Source organism: Micrasema longulum, unplaced genomic scaffold (assembly GCF_059751315.1).
Source record: "Micrasema longulum isolate JH-2025_06_02 unplaced genomic scaffold, ASM5975131v1 h1tg001625l, whole genome shotgun sequence".
NCBI lineage: Eukaryota > Metazoa > Arthropoda > Insecta > Trichoptera > Brachycentridae > Micrasema > Micrasema longulum.
The window spans coordinates 179,862-206,499 of NW_028278806.1; the positions used below are offsets into that span (position 1 = coordinate 179,862).

At 30.6% G+C, this 26,638-nt stretch overlaps 1 long non-coding RNA gene across 1 annotated transcript; it reads right to left on the minus strand.

Annotated features, from left to right (window-relative positions):
• Positions 1 to 10,054: 10,054 nt before the first annotated feature.
• On the minus strand, positions 10,055 to 14,090 carry LOC148274553 (uncharacterized). The gene is made up of 2 exons (XR_015824281.1): positions 13,965 to 14,090; positions 10,055 to 10,310 (listed from the first exon to the last, which is right to left on the minus strand). It is a non-coding gene; the product is annotated as an uncharacterized LOC148274553 (long non-coding RNA).
• Positions 14,091 to 26,638: the final 12,548 nt, after the last annotated feature.

Genomic DNA, 26,638 nt, shown 5'->3' on the forward strand with positions numbered 1-26,638 from the left:
TCTATATTACAATTTAAATCGTGTATTTTAATTGACAAATTTTGTGAAGGGCCAGGGCCAGGCCAGGGCCATTTAACTCTTTAATAAAGATACCAGTCTCGAAGATGTCGCGAAAGTGATGAAACCGGTCACTGGATATTCCAAATTTATGAATTAAAGTATCACTCGTGTTTTATTTATGTAATAAAATAAAAAGAATATACGTATGTTCTTTTTTAAATTTTATGTTTTTATTCAAGTCAAGGTTTATTTAAATTGTTAAAAAACATTTTTTTACAGAAACTTTTCATCGCTTCTTTTTCACACAGCTTTACATTTTTTTAAATAAATGTCGTATTAAAAAATTAAAATAGAATGTACTTTTCTTACAAGAATGTATATGGAGTGTAACTTTTAAATAATAAAATGTATATTGCAGCTTATCTATACATGAAATAATAAAAAAATATGGTTGCTAAAAAGGATAAATATATATGTATTTTTTATTATAGGTGGCCCACACCCAGTTTATTTGCGGCATAGTATAAAATAGGTTCATTGACGCAGGGTTAACAACACTCGTATTTTTTTTAAACATCGATAAAGTTTACGATAAAAAAACATTTTTTAATATTTTTTTATCAACTATGATAAAAATATCACAATGTTTTCACGATAAAATAAAACAGTGGAGTTCTTAATAATACATTATTTCATTTTCTTTTAGACGTTAATAAGAATGTTAGAAAATGAGAAACAAGTTGTGGTAAAACGAGGTTCAAATATCGTATAAACGTAATACTACAATGAAAACACGATCCCTTGATCTTTAACTTAGTCGGTATCAATTTTTACAGAACAACATATTTATATTTCAAACCAGGTTAATATCAGGTACATATCATTTATAATAAATGATAATGGAAAAAATACAAAAAAATATTCAAATTAGTTGTATAAAAAAATATCTTCTTTTTGCTATTTTATGAGAAAATTCAAAGTTCTAGAAACAAAACCATTATTTAAAAATAATTGTTTACTTTAAATCCGTAAGGACAACAAAATACATAAGACAATCACTAAAATAGATCAGATATTGTCTTCGGGTAGATTTTTTTGTCCTGGTTTTAACTTTCTGCATTAGTATTTTATTTAAATTGTACCTGTACATATTATATATAATAAATAAATACATTTACTATTGTTAAATGGACATCAAAAGTCTGTTAATAAATAAATGTGCATGTAATAATATGAAAATCAAATATTTTCTATACGAAACATGACAGGAGAATTTCTTGCTAAAAAACAAAAACTATTCTGCGTATTTGTCAATCTGAAAAAAGCGTTCGATAGAGTTGACAGAAAAAAATTATGGAAGGTGTGATCGGAGTATGGAGTAAGCGGAAACTGTATGAAAGAACTGAAAGGCTTAAGAATGGAAGCAAAAATAGGTAATTTAACTGTCAATTGTCTTTTGTAGGCTGATGATGCTATGCTTCTTGCTAACAACAAAGAGGAACTGCATTTTTTAGTAACAAAAGTCTACGATGTTTGCAAGGGAAGCAATTTTCTGATGAATGTCGATATTTCGAATGTGATGGTTTTTGAAAGAGATGAAAGTATGACTAAATGTGAAATCACTGTGAATGGAGTTATATTTCATACTAAACAAATAAAGGAATTTGAGTATCTGGGAAGTATGTTTACTAGGAATGGTACAGAATGAACGGTGCACTTAAATCAACAGGAACAGGATATCAAAATGACAAAAACAAACTACCAAGACAACAAAATAAAATATTAAATTTAGTAAATGACCTTCCCTATCTAACAGCAGCTAAGGAACTTTTAAAAAAAACTAAGCAATTAAATATAACTGAACTCTTTCAACTAGAATCATTAAAATTTATCTAGAAATTAGTAACTGATTTAATTGTAGACGAAAAACTAAAACTTGTAAAAAATTGTAGTTAACATGGACACATTACGAGAATATCAGAAAAATATTACATGAAAATTATTTCTCAAACAAGACAAGGACAGTCGAGACTAAAAAACTAGGGACTAAAATTATGCAATAAACTAAACAAAAGACTGAGACAAACCTTTCAAAAGATGTAAAAAATATTATTTTGAACAACTGAGTATGGGTAAAAAATATGTTTATTATTTTTATAAAATGAATGTAATAATCCGTTAGGGTTAATAAATAAATTTTCAAATAAAAAATACCTTAGTAAATAAATGTTTGTCGTAAGAGGCGAAATTAGCAGTTCACAGTGGAGTCCTGGTCCCGACCTTGATTTATGGGAGCGAAGTATGGACTTGGAAAAACAGGTATGAAAGTAGGCTGAATGCTGGTAAACTGCGGTCTCTCATTCAAATGTGTGGTAAAACTATGAGCAATAGATGCGCAAATGTTGAGATCCGTACATTATATAAGGTTGAGATAAGCACTATCGACAAAATCAGGAAAGGAGCTCTGCGCTGGTTTATGTTTGCTGGCTGACACGAAGAGCGAAAGGACAGCGAAAGAACGGCTCAAAATATTTTCAATGCGAATGTTGATGAATTCAAAAATAAAGGAAGACAGAGAAAGACATGGCACGACTAAATCCAACAAATACTTCAAGATGAATATGTTAAAAGTCGAAATTCGGCAATCGTGCATGAGAAAATGTATGAATGTAGAGGAAGCGTGATCTGTATGCAAAGATAAAGTAATGTGGGGTTCTATCCTCTCTGTCTATGGTTCTGTCTCTATGATGGTTTGTTTTTGTTGTAAATAAAACACTACTACTCCACATCACCATACATACAGAAGAAATTATTTTTTTTATGAAATGAATTGTTTTTTTTTAGAAACCCCAAAAGTCAACCAAATTAATTTTTAGAGGAGACACAAAAACCATCTAAAAAAAGTCATAATAATACGGTTTTTTTTTATGTGAAGGTCTGATTTTTTTTACCAAGATTCGATTTTCTGATTTTCTCAAATTGATCGTTTGGGTATGCTTATGCATATTTATGTAAATTGTATATGTATATAAAGTGTAAATATACATAAATATGCATAGGTGTTACAATTTTATCATAAATTTAGACAGACGAGTCAATAAAACAAAACAAACCACGTCGTTTCCCCGTTAGAGTAAAAAGAGAGGATAGAACTTCATTTGACTCTGTATTTGCATAAAGGTCTCGCTTCCTCTTTATTCATAGTCTTTTCATGCCCGCCCGCCGATTATTCCAACTTTTGACTCGTCCATCCTCAAGTATCTGTTGAATTTGGTCATGCCATATTTATCTCGGTCTTCCCTGTTTTCTGCATCCATCAACATTCGCATCGTTAATCATTTAAACCGTTCTTTTGCTGTCCATCCGCTCTACATGTCCAAACCACACCAGAACTCCTTTCTTGATTGTGTCGATAGTGCTTATCTCAGCCTTGAATTACCTACGGATCTCAACATATGTGCACCTATCGTGCATAGTTTTACCACACATACATCTAAGAGATCGCCTTTCGAAAGCATTCGCCCAACTTTCACCCATCATCATTCACTCATCAACATTCACCCATCCCATTTATTTATTGACACTTTATATACATACACAATAAATATACATATAAGGGCGGGCACATTGCCTTAAGGCAATTTCTTCCTACCTACCCAAACCGTTCAGTTTGAGAAAATTATAAATACACGGACATATTGAATCTTACAATTTTATGCAAAAATTAAAAGCAAAGATTAACAAAAATAAATATATGTATAAAAAAAATAACACTTTACTATGAAGAGAGGAGAGGGGATGGAAAGGAAAGAAGAAGGATAAAGGAACAATTTAAATATTTAGATAGTGACATTTCAATCTCGACTTAAATGTAAATAAAGAAGGGGCGTCTCTAACATTAGTGGGTAGATTATTCCACAATCGAGCGGCTACTACTGTGAAAGAGAAGGCAAAAAAATTAGAGCGATGACAGGGTATTAAAAGGGTTCTCTCGTTACTAGAACGAAGAGATAGTCCGTGTTGTGAAAGAGGTTGGATGAGCTCTCTCAGATAAACAGGCGAAGTAGGATTATTAAAAATATTGTGAAGAAGTGATAGAATGTGAATGTTTCTTCTATGCCTGATACTGAGCCAGTGTAGTTGCGTGCGATACTCGGTTATGTGGTCAAATTTGCGAAGATTAAAGATATAACGAATACAAATATTCTGCAATCGTTCTAACTTATCAAGCAATTCAGAGTTAGCATCTGGATAACATACATCCCATTCATAAGGATCGGCACAAGGACTCCATTGTGAACTGCTAATTTTGCCCCCTGTCACAAACATTTAACTGTCAGGTTGATTTGAGTGCACCGTTCGCTCTGTTCCTGGCACTCACCCTCCTTTCAATATCTTCCTCAGTCATTCCATCCCTAATGAAAATGCTTCCCAGACGTTTAAATTCCTCAACCGATTTCAATATAACCCATTAACAGTGATTTCGCATTTGGTCCTACTTTCATTTCTTTCAAAAATCATTACATTGTTTTATCGACATTCATCAGCAAATTACTCCCAAAAAAAGTTTTTCGCGTATAAATAATAAATAAATCATTTTTGAATTTCTTGAATTATATGTTTTCTGAAAAAAACATAGAGAATGCGAAATATGGTGTGCCAAAATATATTTTATTTCAAATTATCCTAGATAAAACGCCAATTCGAGCCAAGGCAAAAACTAGCCTGCCGCCAATGATAGGTGTTTTATGTACTTACGTAGCCCCACAAGCCTTATTTTTTAATTTTTAATTTTACAATTCAAAACTTACTGTTTATCTCGGATCAGAATGAATGATTTATTGTAAAGTTTAATAAAAGAAAAAGACACCTTAAAATATTGAAAATATTTTTGAAATATTTGCAGAACAATACAATTTAACAAGATGTATTTGATAAGTGATTTAAATTATAAGATTTATTTTTATTGGTTTGTTGACTGAATTTACTAATTGTTAAATTGCATTAAACAGTTTTAACTCATTGACAATAACAACAGATTTACTGAATCCCATGTAAAAAATTGCTTTCTCACAAACGGGGGAATAGACAGAAAGTGATAAACGCGAGTTCAATTCTAAGTACTATTTTTGTAAAATATTATATTTCATTATTATCGCATCATTGATAGAGGGACACATTCCTTATGTGAAGGCTTAGCGGTGCGACGGCGCGAGGCGTCCGCAATGCGGACGTATGAGAAGAAAGTCCAATTTTTATAGGACGCGTAGGGAGATACAGGCGTCGGAAACCATAGCGTCGGCGTCGCGACACCAATAGATTGAAATAAACATTTTTATAATTTCCAAACGTATATTTGTTATACAGCGGTTTGCAATATTTGTTTTAAACATTTATTTCGTTTCGTGCTACTGTGTGTATAGAGAATAAACCATTGCATTACTACAATGAACAATTGAACGCAGTTATGCAGAAAGCAGCCAGTCCACAATTTTGGAAAAATTAGATATTGACGTTATTGGGTGCAGTAAGCTCGATTCTATGTTCTGCTAAAAACAGCTAGACCGCTTATATAAAAAAAAACTGTATTAATCATCTCCGGAAAAGGGTGTTGATCACAATAACGGCATTTTTCAATTTGCAGAAAACACCCAAAAAAATAGAAAAATTCTTTGGTACTTTAAAAATCTTTTCAACTGGTCAAATACACAATGAGATTCTTGTTTGTAATTTATAAAAAAAAAACTTATGTATTCATTGTTTATCGTTTGTTTAAGTCAAAAACATTTAAACTATTGTATAGGTTTACACTTTTCACAAAATGGCTATTATCTCAGTTTTACTTTTTTTAAAGTTTGTTTAAGTCAAAAACATTCAAACTATTGTGTAGATTTTATAATTCACACTTTTCACAAAATGGCTATTATCTCAGTTTCACTTTTCTATGGCTGGCTGCTTTCTGTATAACTACATTCAATTTAGGAATAACAATTGACAGACAATTGACATGGACCCACACCAATGACTAATTTAGCAAAATAGCAACATTATCGAGTCTTTTTTCAAAAATCAAAAATTTTGTTCCGAAAACTGAAAAAAATCTTATGTATGACGCCTATGTCAAATATGCAACAACTATACAGAACAGGAAACTAAAATGACATAAACAGACGACAACGACAGCAAAATAAAATATTGAAGCTAGTATAATATATGTCCTCCCTTATGTAACACCAACTAAAGAACTCTTAAAAACTTAACAATTATATGTGAATGAACTTTTTCGACTAGAATTTTTAAATTTATTCATAAGTTAGCCACTGATATTATTGTACAATCAAGACAAATAAATCAGGGACTGAAATTATACAATTAGTTACCAGACAAAACTGAACAAAAGACTCAATCTTTTCAAACGACGTAAGAATATAATTATAAAAAACAGAGTTTTAAAAAACTTTTTTTTGTCATATGAATGTAATAATCCTTGAGGGACAATAAATAAATTTCAAAAAAAAAAGCATGAATAAATATTGAACTAGAGAACCTGACAGACGTTGTCTTGCCCAAACGTTGGCTTGCCTGCTATGAGCTGGTTCACCAAACGTATTTTTGACATTCGAATTTTCGATAAACCATATATATATATTTGAAATAAAGTTAGACATTTCAATCGTTTTGTTTCGTCATTGGATGATTTGCTGTTGTCCAAAGCAACATCAAAAAAGTGCAAAAGCCATAAACAAAAATTTTATGCACGTGTGATGAATTATTAATATTCAAAAAATGAATTTATGTGGGTACCTAGGTATTTGTTTATGGTTGAATTCCAAAACATAAAATAAATATTTTTCAAATATGAAATACTTTTCGCGAATATTAAACATCACTCTTCTCTCCAACAGGGGTGCATTAATGAGTGAGGGATGTAGTAATTTTATTTATTTAAATGTACTGAATGTCAGTTCTGCCAGTTGGTCCGTCGATGGAAAATAAACTGGAAATCTTCCACAACTCTCTTCTCATTGGTTGATTCATATGTACTAGCGACGTCGTTCAAAGTAGTTCGTATTTTGTTTTTTTTTTAAAATGTATTTTTTCAAGAAACTTTGCCATATATAATTTAATGCTCAAACTTTTACAGTGCGCAAGAAATCCTTTTTTGTAATCCAATTTTGGGTAGGGCTTAATTTTCTCACCATCTGAAAAATAGTTTACACATAAAAAATATTCTTAATGTCTTAAATTTTTTGTCATATATTAGCATGTGCAATAAAGTTTTTTTAAAATACTGTATTTTACATATTAAATACTAAGTTTAAAATGAATCAGTCAACAATATTTTAAGTTTGTTCAAATTTTTTGGCACGGATTAGGATTTAAATTAATTTAAAAAATATTTGTTTTTCCACGTCTGCTCCTAATTAGAGCGTGTTAAAGAAGGCTGTTGCGTCCGATCTCGGATTTTAATATCAGTCTTAAAATTAAACCACCTCATACCTTATATACTTTATATTTTAATAACAAAATACAATATATGACTAATATACACGGTTTTTCAGGGCTAGACTTCCAAAACTTCAGAGAAATATTCCTCATGATAAGCTTTCAAAAAAATCTCAACGTTTTTATCCAGAAAGTAATTTTAAAAAAATAAATAATAATTGTAATTTCCCCTACTGTCTACAAACACGCACAGCGCAAATATATATATTTCTCTGAAAACTGCACGTTAGTCGGTTTAGCCGTTTAGGAGAAGTTCAGTGACATCACACGTACAGAGGAATTATATATTTATAAAGATTTATATTTTAATGTGTGATCCATTTTATTATTTAACCAATTAGCGCTTTCACTCTTCAACGTGCATTTTCAAACCGGAAACATTAACAAATAATCAGGATCCTGTTACTTATTTACAATTTTTAATCATATTTATCTGCTTGGTTTGAATACCACACATGTTAATTTACTTTAGAGAATGAAAGTATAGATAAAACAAGGTACATCCGTATTTATTTATTTATTTTATTAGGTAAACAAACAGTATGTACACATATATTGCCAATTTCTTTGTATATTAGTGTAAGAAACTCATGCACACACCAAAAAAATTGTTTACACTTTATACAATAATTTAAATTATGTTTAATATAATAAATGTAAAAGAAACGAAATGAAAAAATATTTATATAATAATAACAATAATGTTAAATGTCTGCTTCTCTCAAAATTTCTATAATTTTTGACCTAAATTTACATACATTGTCACAAAAAATATCTGCCTCGGTAAATCTATTGTTATATTGGTCTCATATTCTAGGTATTGCAAATTGTTTCAAACAGTTTGTTGACGCGTTTTCTGTGTAAAACAGAATATCTCTTCTTGTCGGTCTAGATGGCACACGGTATGAAAGTCTTTCAAGTTGGTTAGGAGAATCAATTTTATAATTTATTAAATTGAATAAAAATAACTGGTCGAACATTATGCTTCGAGTTTTAAGAGAGTTTATTCTATGACTTATTTTTGGCAGCCTCGTGGTGTAGAGGTCAGCAACCGCGTTTGCCTGCCATGCAAGAGGTCTCGGGTTCAATTCTCGACATGGTTGATGTAAAACATTTTTTTATTTTTTTATTAATAAATCATACAATTTTTTTTGTACTTCCGGGAGTTACAACATACTCATTTTGGACAAAATAATATTTACCTAAAGGTGCGGTAATAATGATAATATAGTAACAGGTAATAATATGTACATAAAACTGAAATGAGATAGCAAGTTAAATTTATTATCCAAAGAAATTAAAATGAATCATGATCAAAATTAATATTAAACATTTACATACAGAAAGAAAGATATATCCGAGGAAAAAGAAGAACTTAAAACTAAATTTCACCTTCTACGTACCTCCTCAAATATAATTTTTTTTAATGAATATAATCATTTTTCTGGTAGCCTGTTGTACTCACCATAGCGAGGTACAGCAGAGACCTTAGACCATACCTCGTCGTGCGTGATCCAGGTAAGTGAATATTTTGACTGTCGCGGTTTTAATTTAAAACTGTGTTTTAACACTAGAATATTTCATAGTCCCTGGACTGGCCCTTGAAGCGTAACTGATCATCGTTCACTCACGAAACAAAATTGATCAAGATACGCTGCGTAGGTGAACCAATTAGGAAGCCTTATGAACGATTATTAGGTGTGGAAGGAGAATTATGATGATGATGAGTGTTAGCTACGAACAGAAGGTGTCTAACACTTTAGCAACATACATCATGTGTCCTATAAGCACGTTGGTTTAATATGTTTGTGCAACTACTACTTCTGATTTTGAGACACACCTGTTTGTTAGGGCAAAAAATACACTTACATGCATATCCCCTTATACACATTTACGAAAGTACTAGTTGCACAAAAATTTAAAACCAACATTTTGGTTGTTAGTGCAGAAGAGACGGGTACGTTTTGACAGCGGTAGACACAGAAAAATCGGTGTTTACTAAAATTAAAAAAATAGTTGACCTTCAAAAGTTAATGCTTCAATTATATTAAGAGCTCAATCCAATGAAATGCATTTTATGTACTTCTGAATTACTTTATTTTAGCACAAATTGATAAAGCTACCAGATTATAGAAAGCTCCTTCCGTGTATTTGGGCACCGCCACGGAGACTTGTGTCCTAGATGCGGTGAGTGGTATGTGGTGGGCAAGCTATATTAAAAGCACATATGATATTTACTAACAATATTGATTTTGGTTATGTATTGACAATATCGGCATCATGGCGTAATGGTCAGCGCGTTTGCCTACCATGCAAGAGATCTCGGGTTTAATTCCTGACATGGTTGATGAGAATAAAATATTTAAAAGGGTGTTTTCACACTAGAATATTTCATTGTCCCTGCACTGGTACCTGAAGCTTAAGACTGATCATCTTACCTTCTTGTTACAAAAATGATCAAGATATGCTGCGACTGTTGTACCAATGAAGAGTCCTGTGCGAAAAGGGAATAATGATGATGATTGACGATGTAATAAAAACAACAAAATTTTCTTGAATTATATTTTGTGATAAGATAATCATCACTGATTTATTGTTTTTCAAATGAAGGTAGTTTTCAATATGTTTTTTTACTTTTTACAATTTTTTTTATATTCATCACTATAATAAGTGTTACCATAATCCGAGTAACTGCTCATTTTGTCGATGTTTTTGGGGTTATTTGGATATGAAAATACTTTAGCTTGAAGGTTGCTGGATTGGGGTTTACGAACACTATCTGTAACTAAAGTTGACTTCTTTTTCTGAAAAAGTAAAGGAAAAAATTCAAGATAATCTTAACATTGAACCGCTTGATAACTTTATGACACAATTATGTACATTTAAGGTGCTATGGTAAAAAGAGTGCTAAAGTAATTGGACACTCTTAATTAGAGATGCCCCAAACAATGATTCAAAATTAAAGATGTGTGCATTTCGCGCTTGACAGGCTACGATCTGTCTCATTGCGGTGCGTGCGGAGGCAACAGGGTGGGCGTATTTTTTTATATATTTTTTTTCAGATAGCAAATATAAGTATACAATATCACTACTATCGCGCTCAACCACCGTACGGGCTGGGCGTGAAATATAGTTCCTCTCCAACCGTAACTTATAATCTTATAAGAAATTTGAAAATAACTTGTTTTATGTTAGAAAACAATGAGTTAATCTTTATAAGTCGTTAGTGTGTAGTAGTGTTGTCATGTTTAAACAAACAGTGGAAAAAAGAAGACTTTTTATTTAATAGCATTGTTTTATACTTTATTCTTAACAATATATGTGACCAATTGTGAACAATGGAAACTTTCAAAAAATAGTGCGCCTGTAACCTTAAAATCATAAAATTTTATATGAATCCATTGAAACTGTTTAAGAATGCATCAGCTTTTTACGCGAAAGAACCTAAATTTTGTTATTTGGAACACTACACCCATAATTAATAAATTACAACAGTGCTACTAAAAGTTAACTGACATTTATTGACAAATACATAATATTTCAAATATCTGCCTTCTAATAACATACAAAATGGTAAATCAAACCGCTCATACACGCGTTTGTGTAATATTCATGTAAAAAAGTGAATTGAACAAGAATGTTGCATCTCATAAAACGAAATAATACGGACGGAAATTGACACCAAGTCGTTGGAACAATAGGCATAATCCCCCAGTAACTACACACGTGCGTTTCCAGAAATAATCAAGCAGCCAGTGGGCCACATGGCGATGGTATCTACCTACTGTCTACAAAAGCTTCTCTTCGGACATCTATCTCCCTTTGTTACATGGAGTTGAAACAGTGTTTGATTTATTTAGTTTTTTATTGCTTATTTCTTGGCATGAACACTTCACCAATTTACTACTATGCTCTATTTTTTATTAATTTTATTGATGTCATTTTAACTTTGCTGGAAATCCACTCGTCTATACGCTTTGTAGCTGCACAATGATTGATTATCTAGCTTTCATATATCAACTTTAAAATACCTAAATTTTGTAAACGGGGTCTAGAATTCCAATCGTCGATGCGCTTAGTAGCTGCAAAACGTGTTGTAATCTTACTCCTTTTTATTATTCATATTATAATTTTTTAAATTGTCATTAATGCAATAAATTTATTTGTCAATTTTTAAATGTGCAAATGGGGCTAAATTTCTAACTGTCTATGCGCTCTGTAGCTGCAAGATGTCCTGTAATCTAGCTCCTATCTGTTATAATTTTTTATTGATCTTAATTGAAAACGAGGAACTAGAATCCCAACCGCGCTCTGTAGCTGCAAGACGTACTGGGATATTTATACAGTTATTTTTAAAGGAAAAGTAAACAGTTATTTTTTTTTTTAACCTTTACAATTAATTTTTGTTTTTCTTCGACCGGTAAAATATTTGTTTTAAAATTAGTTTCTTTTGCGAGTAGACCATGTCGTGACACGCGTTATTTGTTACTGATACTTATTAGTAATAAATTTAAACAATTAATTTTTTAAAAAATTACTGCACCATTTAATAAAAAATCGCTGATTTAGGAATATTATGAGATTTGTATTGAAGATAATTAATTGGCTGTGTGTTTGCTGTGTAACAAAAAGATCCCGCGAGGTATAATTTTTGCGGAAAAGCGCAATTGTTTGGTACCAACACATGCAGAAAAAATTGTTTTAACTCATTACGACGTATCACTGGTTAAAGTAATAATTTGTTATAAAAATACACATATTTTTTAGTAAAACATGCGTTTTTTTTCACGATTTGGTATTCGATATTCCGCGAAATGCTGCGGACTATTCGGCCGAATACCGAATACTAACAAAAGTACCCGAATAAGCTGAATACTGAATAGTACACAAATATTCGTGGCGTCTCTAATCTAAATGCAATTGGCAAAAAAAAAAAAGATTTTATATTCAGCATAAATTAACTATTTTTAATCGTTTTTTTCTTCAAATTAACGTATTACGTGAACGTATTTTCGACAATTCTATTATGAGCAGCGGTTCTCAACCTTTTTCCATGTGCGTCTCCCGCAACTTTCTCCATAAACCACTCCGCCCTCCCTGTCATTATCCTAAAATTTTAGTAAAACTAACAAACGATCGGAATAATAATGGATGTGTTAATGTTTAATCAAATAAATCATAAATAATCAACTTACAAAAGTTTTAAATTAGAATAATAACAGCTCTTGGGCTGTACTTTATTAGCCAATTGATGAATCCTCGGCTTCATAGTAGTCAATGCTCAGTTGAGATCATTTTTATCATGTGTGGTATATTTCTTTGTTTTGTATTTATTCGAAACATAGTTAAAAAAACACTTTCGCAAAGATAGGTAGTTGATAATGGCAAAAAGACACGCAATGTTTCTTTGTCGACAATATGATAAATGCAATGATTTTCAATATGCAGTTTATTTTTGGAGCCGTCGCGCCCTCCCGTGAGTCACTCTACACCCCCATGTAATTCACAATACACCCCCATGTTGGTCACTCTACACCCCCATTCAGAATGCGTCGCACTGGTTGGCAACCTGTGATTTAGAGTGTCTAATAATTGTGACACGTCCAATTACTATGGCACCCACTATAGGATTAAATTGTTGTGTCTTGTTGTGGAGTGGTGTGTTGTGAAGCTATCTGGCGCATATCACGTTTATGTCAAAAAATATTTAAAAAGTGTTTTATAAACACAATTTATCTTTTTTAACTATATAAATTATATTTTGATTGTTTTTTAAAAAAAATATATTCTCTGTTTTATAAGTAGTATTTAAGTTTACTTTATATTTTGTTGTTAATTGTTTTGGCTTAACACGGGTACAGCCTAAAAAGCCATTTTATGTTAATGAATATGTTAACAAATTTAGTGTTAAATGAATACTAAAAGAAAAAATTAATCAACAGATATTATAAATAGATACTTTACAAGTCGGGAGAAAATAATAATACAATAATGGACAAATTTAATCACGATCTAAACACTGTATCGATTTTTATTTTTCAGCACAAGTTATTTACGGCTTTTAGAAAATGGTCTGAAAATTTAATCATTTGAGTATATAATAAGAACTCAAGTATAAATCTTTTCTTTTTTTTTTAAAATATGACGATGTGGAAAAAAAACTTTTTTTTAAAAATTCTAACTTAAGGTCCAGAAATATGTGTTTAACAACTTGTAAATTAAATAAATATTCATTCCTATTATTAGGGCATACATAAGAATATGTTTTTTATGTATGTGCACTACTTCAAAATTCAAAATAAAAATAAAATAATTAAATAAACTCACCGAAAGTCTGCTTTTCTGAGTCATGACTTAATTTTATTGGATGTGCTATTTATTTTTATTTGTTTGTAATATCTTTTATCAAATTATATTCACAATCTTAAAAATATATTTAATAATAAAATTAAACTTACATTTTTATCTTCTTCCATTCTCGATAATTCAAAATACGTAGGTTCGAAATGCTAATTCCTATTGGAATGATTCTCTTGAAGATACTATACATGAACAAGTCGAGCGCATATAATGCATTATCTTATCTTACCTTGATAACAATGCTTTATTATTTCAAGCAAAAAATAATGATGGATCATTTGATAAATCTAGATAACGTCATTGTATCACAAATGAACGTAGTTATGCAGAAAGCATCCATCCATTGAAAAGGAAAACGGAGATGATAGCACGTTTGCGAAAACGGTGAATAATCAAATCTGCACAACAGTTGGAATGTTTTTGACTTTGAAAAATGATAAACAATTAATAAAAATTTTATTTTTATATTTCAAACAAGTATCTTATTACGCATTTGACCAGTTTTATTAGAAGTTTTGAAGTACTGTTATGTTTTTCTAGAGCTGACGGTGTTTTCTGCAAATAAAAAAAATGTCATTTTTGAGATCAACATTTTTTTAATGTGATTATAACAGTTTTTTGTATGAAAGCGGCCTGGCTGTTTTATGCAAAACATAGAATTGACCTTACTGCACCCGATAACACAAATATTTTTATTTTTTTTAATAGTGGAATGGCTTTTTTTTGCATTACTACGTTCAAATAATCAATATTTTTACGACTGTGTCTGTTGCAAATCTAATAAACACTTGCATGGAAGAAGAGAGACGAAGTAAATTTTAAAGAAGGATATTCGACGTGAATTTTGAACGAAACATGCATTCACAGAGCGTACGACCTGTCATTGGCTGGTTAAGTAGCCACTTTACACGCTGTGTTATATTCACGATTGCGTTAAATTAACTTACTCGTATGACGATACGATTTATAATTAATTTAATACACCTATTTTTTTAAGCCAATCAACAAGCTTATTAGCTTAGTCTTAACAGATTGGAATTGATGATATTTATTTGTTTATTTATATGAGGCATTTCTGCCATTTAATAAAATCAAGTATGATATATTAATGTACTATACCCATTATAAATTACTTGAAATACATACATATTTTATATTTATTAAGTTTATAATAAGTTTCCTATGAAATAATACTTTAATCAATCAAATTATTGCTTTTCTAACCCGATCTCCAAAAGTTAATTTGCTCTTTTTGATAAAAATATGTTTGGTCACTTTTTAAGTTAGGCAGAGATAAACTAAATATATTCAAATATGATGCACATTCATTCCCGGTATTCTGTAATCTAAAAATAGGTAATTTATATTGAGCTACCCTTCAAAAATTTTGACATTTATGACGGCAGTATTTGAACATAGTTTTTCAGTCACTATCTCTCAGATGCCTCTCCGATATCGTGTAAAAAAGACAACGCCACGTCGAATGATTATCTTATGACGTTGGCGGTCACTACAGCAAAAGCATCTCGGTCCTGCGCTACTTTTATATTTCGAAGCTGGGACAACTGCTTATTGGACGTACTCGCCATAGTGATTCCTAAAAAATATGACCAGAGTGGTTTCCCGTTGTCTTCTCGAATTGATTATGCCTAACTGAGATTGTCAAAATCGAGGTTTTATTTTCCTGTTGTCCGCACCTCAAAACTGAACCAATTTTCTTTTTCTTTTTTTTTCATAATAAAATTTTCCGTTTTTCAAAATTATTTGTCATATTTGTAAACAGTGTCTCCGAAGACGGCAGATAAAACACGAGACTTTTATGGGTTTTTGAATGGTCTTAGCTCCCATAAAAAACAATTTATCAAAAAATAAAAAAAACAGAGACACGCCGATGGCTACTGTGGGAACACGCTTTCTATTTATTATTATATTTAGAAAAAATATTATTATGCAATATTACAACTAAAAAGATATTTAAGTAAATTTAATACATATAAATGATGGAAATGAAATTCCAGATTCATGGAAATGTGATGGGATTGCCAGGCTAAGAAAGGTATTGACTGCATTTCTAATCTGTGTTGGCCGAAGAGAGTCAGATAATTTGTTGTCCGATGTAGAAGGACGTAAGCTGATTTCTTGTTTTACTAGTAATGACTTAGGACTTAGGATATAGAGATTTTGGTATTATTTATGTTTTCATTGTATATTTATTATTTAATCTTAAGACTGAAAAAGCACACATAATAACAAAATTGTAATAACTTTTTAATATTATTATAAAATACATAATTTACTGCCTTAGAACGGAGAAGCTATCCCTTGTTTAGTAGTTTAGATGAACCACCGACAAAAATAAAAAATAAATATGTTTACAGACAAAAGACTGGATTTCACCCCCTCGGGAGTCATTAAGATTAACAAATTACAACAGGGATGGAGCATACCGTAATTTATTTATTTATTTATTGTGGATAACTTATATAGCGCCATTTTCGTAATAAAATACCTCAAGGGCGCTTTACATGGCTTCAATAATGAATATGGTAGTCTAGGCATTTACAGGGCTTATGACCTGTCATTGGCTGGTTTAAATGGCCACTTTACACACTGTGTAACATTCCCCATTTTGCCTATGTTTGAACATCCAAATTTCTTCAATTCTTCCATTTGTTGATTTGAGTGAAGTTAAAGAACCCTTATTGTGGTGAAGAGTAATCTGACTAAATTATTACACATACTAGGCAACGCCTGAAAACAATTTTTCAATTTTTAGACTTCTTCTTGGATTGGTGAATGTTACACAATGTGAATTTTACACAGTGTTTAAAGTGGCCACTTAAACCAGCCAATGACAGGTCATAAGCTCTGTAAATGCCTAGACTTCCATATTCCCTTATTTAAGGTATTCTCCATCCCTGTTATAATTTGTTAATCCTAATGACTCCCGAGGGGGTGAAATCCAGTCTTTTGTCTACGAACATTTGGACAAACTCAAATATTGTAATGAAACCAACTGGTGATGAAATTTGGATGTTCAAACATAGGCAAAATGGTGAATGTTACACAGTGTGTCAAGTGGCTACTTAAACCAGCGAATGACTGGTCATAAGCTTCCATATTTCCTTATTTAAGGTATTCTCCATCCCTGTCGTAATTTGATAATATATGTTTACTTTTACTACTTAATTATTTTTTTTGTATAAATAATTCAAAGTAAATTGCTGTAATAAATATGTAAAAAATAAATAAATAAAAATGTACATTAATCTTTGTTAGAATATGTTTATATTTAATTATACGTCATTGGCCAATATGCTGTCGCTGATTTTTTTTTTTTTTAATAATAGTTATCTCGAGTCGATACAAGATATGAAATATGGGTTTGAAAGACAATGATACTTTTTTATTTAACTCAAGTCGGGAAATATTTTTAAGTGTTTTCTCCCTAAAGTGCTATCAAATGAGATTTCTGGGAACATCCATCACTCTTTTATCTCTCTCAGGTGTCTCCATTTTACCTATTAATTGAAACGAATTGAATCAAATGATACTACTTAGAGAAATAATATCTACGCATTTAAAGTTTAGTATTTTTTTAAATAATGCAAATGGAATCCTTAAATTTGCATTGACTTGTTCCTTAATCCAAAATAAAATAGCATCAAAGTTAATACAACGCCAACGGTTTAATTTTTATTTGTTTTATTTTTTCTTTGCATTTTTAAAGGGTGTACAAATGTTTAATTTTATTTTTTATTTTGAATGCAAACAGATGTACAGGTTAAATTAATATGAATAAAAATTATAAAAAAATGTTTATATAGTAAGGCCTGCCATCCAATAATATGTATTCACTAAATTATACTTCAATAAAATGACGACGGTTTAAACTATATAAAGAATAAATATACCAAGAAATATGGACAAAACAAGGAGATAGTGGGAAGGAAAAAAAGGAAATTGATACGGAGTGGTCGAGGATAAATGAAGGAAAGTAGGGGTGAAAAACTGCATTTGATTTAATGTTTTATAGCAAGAAAAGAGACCAAAAGTCTATTATTTGTTATTTTAAATCAAGCCTATTAGTTCTCTTCTGTACTTTTTATATGGAGTGTTAAATATTTCTTGACTATTGCAATTATTTTTAAATGCTTCACATATACAAGGGATGGTAGAATGTTTCCGAAAATTAGTTTTAATATTACGAATATAAAAAATATCAGACAGTCTAGTTGGTCTGCAGGGGACACAATCAGCAAGCAGATGAATTAGTTCTGGGGAAACAAATGTATTATTTACAATTTTGTAAAGCAGGATTTGATTGAAAATATCTCTTCTGTAGGCTAATATATCAAGGTTATGAAATTTTAAAGAAGCTACACAATTTGGAAAATGCAAATGAAATTTGAATTCTACTTGTTTCAAAAATTTTTTTTTGAACACTATTGATTATATTAATATTCAAATAACAAATTACAAATACAAAAAAACTATTACATTAACACAAAAAAACCCTCAAAGGCATGGCTTGTGTGTGGGTATACGAGTACATTTTATTTTTAATTGAAATAAAGGCTACTGAAAGAACACGATAGATATCAAAAAGTTGAAAGAGCAGTGCTTATATTAGAACACACTTTTTTTGTCACTGAAAATGAGATAATTATTACAAAAGTATATTCTTCTTCTTCTTCTTTGTCGTTCCTCAGTTCTGATGATCGTAAATTTTGGTACTCTCACCAGCCATTCCATTGACGAAGCGTCTCCACTCTTCACGGCTCTGTGCCCTCTCCACAGCTCCATCTAGTATCGCCCGTGATGTTATTTTCACCCTGTCGATCCATTGTGCTGCAGCTTTGCCTCTGCTTCTTCGCCCTGGCACATTGTCCGTGACTATTATTTTCCCCAGATTTTCTGGGTCACGTCTAGCTATGTGTCTGAAGAACTGCAGAATAGGTTGGCAGCATATGGCCGATGGGCAAACTTTTACGTTGAATTCCTCTGGTATAGAGACATTTGTTTTTATGGCTGTCCATGGTATATTCTAATCCTTAAAAAAATAAGCTTAACAAATTATAACAGGGATGGAGAATACCTTAATTAAGGGAATATGAAAGTCTAGGCATTTACAGGGCTTTTGACTTGTCATTGGCTGGTTTAAGTGACAACTTTAAACACTGTGTAACATTCACCATTTGCCTATGTTTGAACATCCATATTAAACATATATTTTTTCAATTCTTCCATTTGTTGATTTTAGTGAAGTTGAAGAGTTGAAACCTTTATTGTTGTAAAAATATTCATCTGTCTGTCAGTGACTGTCAGTGGTGAATGTTACACAGTGTTTAAAGTGGACACTTAAACCAGCCAATGACAAGTCACAATTCCTGTAAATGCCTAGACTTCCATATTCCCTTAATTAAGGTATTTTTCATCCCTGTTGTAATTTGTTAATCTTAATGACTTCCAAGGGGGTGAAATCTAGTCTTTTGTCTACGAACATTTCGAAAAAAATCGAAACAATCAACCATTTTGTTCTTATGAAATGCATCGAATAGTTTTGGAACCATGAAAAATTTGTGTTTTTACCTGAGTCTGGGATTACAATAATGCATTGCAAGTTAAAACGCTAAATGTTCATTTGTTTATAAAATCAATTACTGACATTCATATATTTACATTGTCTACCGGTTTCAAAACGTACCGGTTGACAGAAAGCACCACACAGTGGGATTTGTATGTAATATTAATTATATTTGTTTATAGTCAGTTTTAAGTCATATTAGTACTGAAATTTAAAGACCACAAAGTTTATGCTTTTAATATAAACATTATTCATTGATATTAGCATTTTTATAATTTACCCCTAATATGTAATTTTTTTGGCCATTTTCAACGCGTTGTAAATAACTCACTATTAAAAATTGGGATTAAATTTGGTTTGGTTGGGTGAGGATCGAACCTCGAACCTGATCCGTTAGTACGCAACACTAGCCACAGGACCCCAACTTTATTTATTTAATCCTTAGTATTCATAATTATTTGGAAGTGGGAGAATCCAATTTATTAAAATTTATTTAACAGAGAGAGAAAACATTTTCAAGAAGGAAATATTGAAGTATAGGCATTTACAAGGCTTATGGCCTGTTATTAGCTGGTTACATTTATTTGTTTTTGTATTTTAATTTGAATGAAAGCAAGAAAAGGAAAATATCACATTTTACGAATGCCGATAAAAATAAATGAAATCGATTTAGAATAATTCATTTTATTTTCAAAATCAATATGTTGTTGTAACGTCAAGATTCGTGATATTGTTTTACACAAATTTCAATGGCCAGGAACGAATAAACATTAATCGTGACATATTAAAGGGCGTTGCCAATGGAATGAACGTTTTTGCGGGAATTCAAAATTACAAATTTAACAGTACTTTTTATGGCACTAATTATAAGCAAAAAAAAAATTTTTTTGCTTATAATTAGTGCCATAGCACCAGGCATCGGTCAGACAATAACTTTAAGAAAAGGTATGTTTATGTACACAAAACAAGACTTATACAAAATGAAGGCTTGTCAGAACCGAGATTTAGTAACAAGTATGGAAAAAGAACTCTTAAGTTTTGCCTTACTATGTAGAAATGCCTTATTTTAATATTATTTACTCATAACTTTTTTACAGACATTTCTATACATTTACTGCTTTAAGCTTTATATCAATTCTGCTTTCATTTAAAAATGCTAATTTATTCTTATATTTCATTTCTAAATTAATGTAACTTTTTTTTACATCTACCTCGGATAAAAAATAAAGCCCGCTGACTAGGCGGTCTCGCAGTTAAGGTAGTTTTTTTTTTCCTTTTGTTTTTGTATCTAATAAACATTGATGAATATCATTAAATAGATACCATCTTATGGTTTCTTAACTTTTTATCTGACTTCAGTCATAAATATGTTTACCTTAGTAATTTTTGCTGCAAAGGTTTTCCGTGTAAAGTTGTGTCAAGTAGTCATAACCTGTAGATGATTACCATGACAACATGTGAGATGACGTCTGTATGGAGATGTTTTGGTTGAGAAGTGGGATGAACCCCCGTACGCCTGCGCAGACACATCGATCCCTAATTTCCACGCCTGGACCATACAAACTCTACTCTATCCGGATCGGACGGACCAAAATATCAAAATATAAAAACAAATTCTTCCAACCAAAAAATACTAAAGTAAAATTATCAAGCAAATTTCCGAAAGATTTATTTTTAAAAATATTTTTTAAAAACTAGAAAAAATAATTCAAAAATTTAAGCCCGTATTGTAAAGCAACACAATATTTGACTTGATCAAATAAAAATTTCCTTGCTTTATTTATTTTACTTACCATTTTTCCCAAGGACAATTTTAGTTGTACATATTTTCCATATCTTTCTTTTTTATTTGTTTAATAGTTCCTTTAGGTTTTTTTAAAGCTTAAAGTCGTAATTATGTAAAATAAAATAAAATTTATAATAAAATCACATAATTTGTTAACTGTGACACGTATGTAAAGCGAATATTATAGAATTATTTTTTATGATTCATTATGAATTGTGAATTTAATTTGTTATGAGATTTGCAACAAAAAAATCAGTTTAAAATACAAAATATGATAAGCATAAAATACACAGCATTTTTAAAAATACCAACGTTTTTTTTTAATAAAGAGTTTACCGGTTACAATAATGAATTATGCCAACAATGTTTTGCTTATAATATTAAAATTACTTTTTGTATTAATATACATAATAATATATATTTAATAATAATATAAACAGTTACAGATTATTCACGTTCACGGTTTTACAAAAAAGTTATGCTTCTCCTGAATTAATATTGAATAAGTAAATATTTAAAAATTGCTTTGTTTTTAACTGCTTTTTTTATCATCGAACGATTTCAAGGGTACTAAGCTGTAACTGTAACGTGGTTAAAAACAAATTTATTTTTTATAAAATTTATATTTCTTATTTATTAGTTACGTAAACCTTGACGAAGAAGCTTGTTTGCTTTGAAACCGGTTGGTGAAAAATAAAAATTAGTGGTTAAAAACAAAGTTGTTTTATTTATTTTATTAAAGTTATTTTTATTTGTTTAACTTTAAAGAATAAGCACAAAGCTAGTGCTTCAAAAAAAAACAAAAGTTTTTTTTGTGAAATATTTATTTTCAACTCAAATTAAAAACGGAAAAGCCGCGTTTTCTATTTTCACGGATTGATTTGATTTCCTTAGTCACAGTCGTATTACGCAATATTGAAAAGGCACAGTTCTTTCATTATTATTATAATTATTTAGGAATTGATTCTGCTTTTTCGAACGTACTGTACCTTCCTTCGTTACTAAATATTTCTTCGTAGTGGGAGGGTACCGAGGCTAGACAAGGATAACACCAATACCAGACAAGGACGATAATAGGTGTCTCAATCCTTAGTTCGTCGTACTACAGGATCTGTATACATTTCGCCTTGCAAAACGGTAAAATCGAGTATCGGTACTGCGGTGAACATAGCTACGAGTCTAGCTATAATATGCATATTTGGTTGAGTTGACGCACAGGGTTGTATTTCGCGATCCTTCGCGATGTAAATTATACTTATTTTACGAAATCTACCGGAGTTTTGTTCGAGGACATTTAATTGAATAATACAGTAATGGTTTAGATATCTCTGCTGGGTTAAATTCGGGCGCTTCGCCATTTTGTGAAAAGCAGGGCGTTAAGAGTAAACCTAACCTAAAAATGAGCGATACTGTTTTGACAGATGTGATGATATTGGATAATTGTTTATCTTTTTGAATTTTAATCCGAATCCAATTCTTCTTTTAACTAGTTTATTATATTACCCAATTGAAAAAGTGTTTTTCCGATACATTGTTTAATTATTTATTTATAACGTAGATTCATAAAAGAAAAATTCTTTTAACGCGCTGTTTTTAACATGTAAGTACCACTATTATATTAATACATTATTGCTGGCCTTTTGATCAATTGATTTGGCATTTTAAAATCATATCAAATAAATTTACTTCCTAAAATAATTTACTTTATAAATATACTAATCATTATTTTTATTATTACTGCGTTAATTAATTTGAAATTATCGACAGCCATTTTTTTTTCCCAATAATGCTACAAACTTTTCACGTGTTGAACAAGTATAGTTTTTTTGTAAATCAGCCAACAAAAAAAAACTACTAAAATATTGCTAATACGTACCTAAAAATTGTTGGTTTTAATTTGATAATCTAAGTCACAGAATTTTATTACGTTACTTTGTTTGATAAAAGAATTTTAATTTAATAAATAATTAATTATGCAATAAAAAAAAATTAATTCAAATTGCTTAAATGCATTTTTGTTTAGTGTCTAGCTAGCTCTAACTTTGCTTTTAAAATTGATGGTAATAATCGATCATTGTATTTACTTTTTTTTTATTAATAAAAATACTGAAGTAGTTTTATTCCACTTTTATTTTTGTATTACAGTTAAACCCAGTCACTGTGAAAAATTTATAAATAAATTTATTATTATAATTTAAATGCAGTTCCACCAAGAAATATCAGTTAAAAAACCCAATATATTAATATGTTTTTATTCTAATCACTTAACTGAGTTAAGCTTGCTTAGGTCTATTTTTTACAGAACCTTGTTTATTTTTAGTTTTTTGGCGGAAAAGACAGTTTAAAATCAAAATGATTCGAATTTGGAATCCAAAGACAAAAAAGTGCGCCTTTGACGGCGTTTCCCGCGGGTTTTGGATGATCTTAACCTCAATATTGGTCCTCGCTCACGTTTGCTCCGGTAATCCAGATGCCAAGAGACTGTATGACGATCTCCTCAGTACTTATAACCGCCTGATCAGACCAGTCACAAACAACAACAATACTGTTCTTGTGAAGCTCGGACTTCGCTTGTCGCAGCTCATCGACTTGGTAAGTTGAATTGAATTTATTGACTGATCATGTCGGTATTTTGATTGATTTTTAAAAAAAAATTTATTCTGAAATTTTTCAAAAACGCTAAAAAAATATTCCTGTTTGACTTGGTTCTCTGTCGAATTTTCGTATACTTTGTTTAATGTTATTTTAATAGCTTTGCTCACATGGTATTGAGATGGCTTATTCATTAGTTTTGCCGTTCAATGAAAATAATTTTCAGGTGAATTAATATATTTTTTCTATGTACTTTTGAATATATCGTTGTGTTCGTGCAACAGTATAATAGCTTACATTGGGACATTATCTTACCCCGAGCAATTCAACATTAATTTATAATATTTGTTTTCGTTTGTGAGTCATTATTCGGAAAATAAAGTGTGAATTACTACTAAAGTCTGTTTATTTTTACAAGAGTTTCCAAATAAACAAATCAATCGTGTGATACCCGACGGAGAAAAGCTCAATTTCAATTTAAGAGAATCACTTAATTTAGTGTGCTCGTTGCTGTTTTTCAATAGCCGTAGATGTAGCTGGCCTAAGCATAAGGCGTCTGTCAGCTAGTTCATTTGGAATGCATAGTTTCCTTAGATATTCGGAACAAAGTTGTGCAGTGACTAATATAAAGTCTGTTACAAGAATTTCTAAATAAACAGACCAGCCGCGTGATACTCGACAGACGTTAGCCTATTTCACATATATCATCTTTATCTAACCAGCACGGTAAAATTAAAGTAGATTGACATTTATTTAATTCGTTAGTACCTATTTAAATTTAATAATAGTATATATTCTTTTATATGAAACTTCATAGTTAATGATTTTAATAAAAATATAAATAAAAACGCCTTGGTTAATACATTATTTTTTTAAATTTAGAAAAAAATAGCGTTCTTATAGGTAAATAACCAAAATATTTCAATTTTGGTGACCATTTTGAACGAGTTGTAAATAACTCACTTAAAGAAAATGGAAATCAAGTTAGGGGAGAGTGAAGCTCGAACCTTGGACCTCCGTAATCCGAGAATTCGCAACACTAGCGCGTTGTTGCTTTTTCCAGGCATTAAGTGCACGTGCAAACCACGAGCCCACCGCGTGATATACAATAGGATGGATCGAGATTTATTGTTTTACAATTATTTATTTTTAATGCCTGGCAAACGCAATAACCGGTACACCATGAGATCGACCAATCTCCAGTCAATATCCTTTTGTTTTAACCTGAGAGTACTTACAAAATTTTAATAATTATTTTTAAAAATATATCATTAAAGTCTCTTTATTATTAATATTTAAAACATTAACTTTGTGGTCAAACATATAACTAAATGTTATTAAATATTTTTATATAACCACTTACCGACTTTTCCTTGTCTACCGGTTTCGAGACATATCCGTCTCTTCGTAAGGACACCAATTAAACCAACATGCAAACCAACATGCAAAACCCACTGTACACCTTCACCATAGTTGTTCCACAAAAATATAAAACTAGCACGACATTCATTTTAATAAGCACATGCACTGATTTGGACAAACATGCATTTTTAAAAATATGAAAATATTCTGTTGTTTGAGAATTAATAAAAAAAGTAGAGGCGATGGAGGGAGGGGGTGAGCTCAAAGGTTTAATAGGGTGACCATTACAGTGGAACATCGTAGGAGTTCAAATCTTAAATACAAATATTTAAGGGTTAAAAGTAAATAAAATGGAAATATTTTACATTAGGAAAGCTTTAAAAAATAATGTTCCTTATATCAATTATCAAACAAACTTCCAATATCGTCCTTTATACGATGTTCCACTGTAATGGTCACTCTATTAAACATATTAAGCTTACCCCCTTCCTCCATCCCCTATATTTTTTTCAATCAGAATATTTTCATAATTTAATCAGTGCATGTTTGTCCTGATTAAATTATGAAAATACATATAAAATATAAGTAAAATATATATAATAATATGTTTGTGCTTACTAAAATGAATGTCGTGTTGGTTTTATATTTTTGTTCAACATCTATGGTGAAGGTGTTTAGTGGGTTTTGCATGTAGGTTTGCATGTTGGTTTAATTGGTGTCCTGACGAAGAGACAGGTACGTCTTGAAACCGGTAGACAAAGAAAAGTCGGTAATAATAATAATAATAATAATGTTTGGATTATTTATATAGCGCCATTTTTGTAAAATTCACCTCAAGGTCGCTGTACAATAAATAAATATCTCAGCACGTCTTGCAGCTATAGAGCGCATGAACGGTTGAGATTCTAGTTCCTCGTCTCCAATTATGATATATTACAACTATAATATATATGAGCTAGATAACAGCACGTCTAGCAGCTACAGAGCGCATGGACAATAATAAATCTAGCCACTATTTACATTTTTATTTTTTTATTTTTTATTTGACAATGAACTTTAGAGTTTAAGTGACATTTTAAAAACGAAATAAAAAGCAAATTTATAAAATTAGAATTTAGATAACAACAAGTATTGCAGCTACTGAGCGCATGGACGGTTAAAATTCTAGACCCCATTTACTAAATTTAGATATTTGATAGTTGATAACATTTACATAATATGATAGCTAACATCACAAAAAGTCTTGCAGCTTCAAAACGCATCGACACCGTGGTTATATACAAATATTTAATAACATTTAGTGAAGTCTCTTTTGTTTATTTCAACTTTATTATTTGAATCGGGTTGTGGTCCCGTGGCTAGTGTTGCGGACTCACGTATCAGAGGTCCGAAGTTTGAACTGTGTTTCTGTATACTGAACATAAACCCCCCTTTATTATAATTTT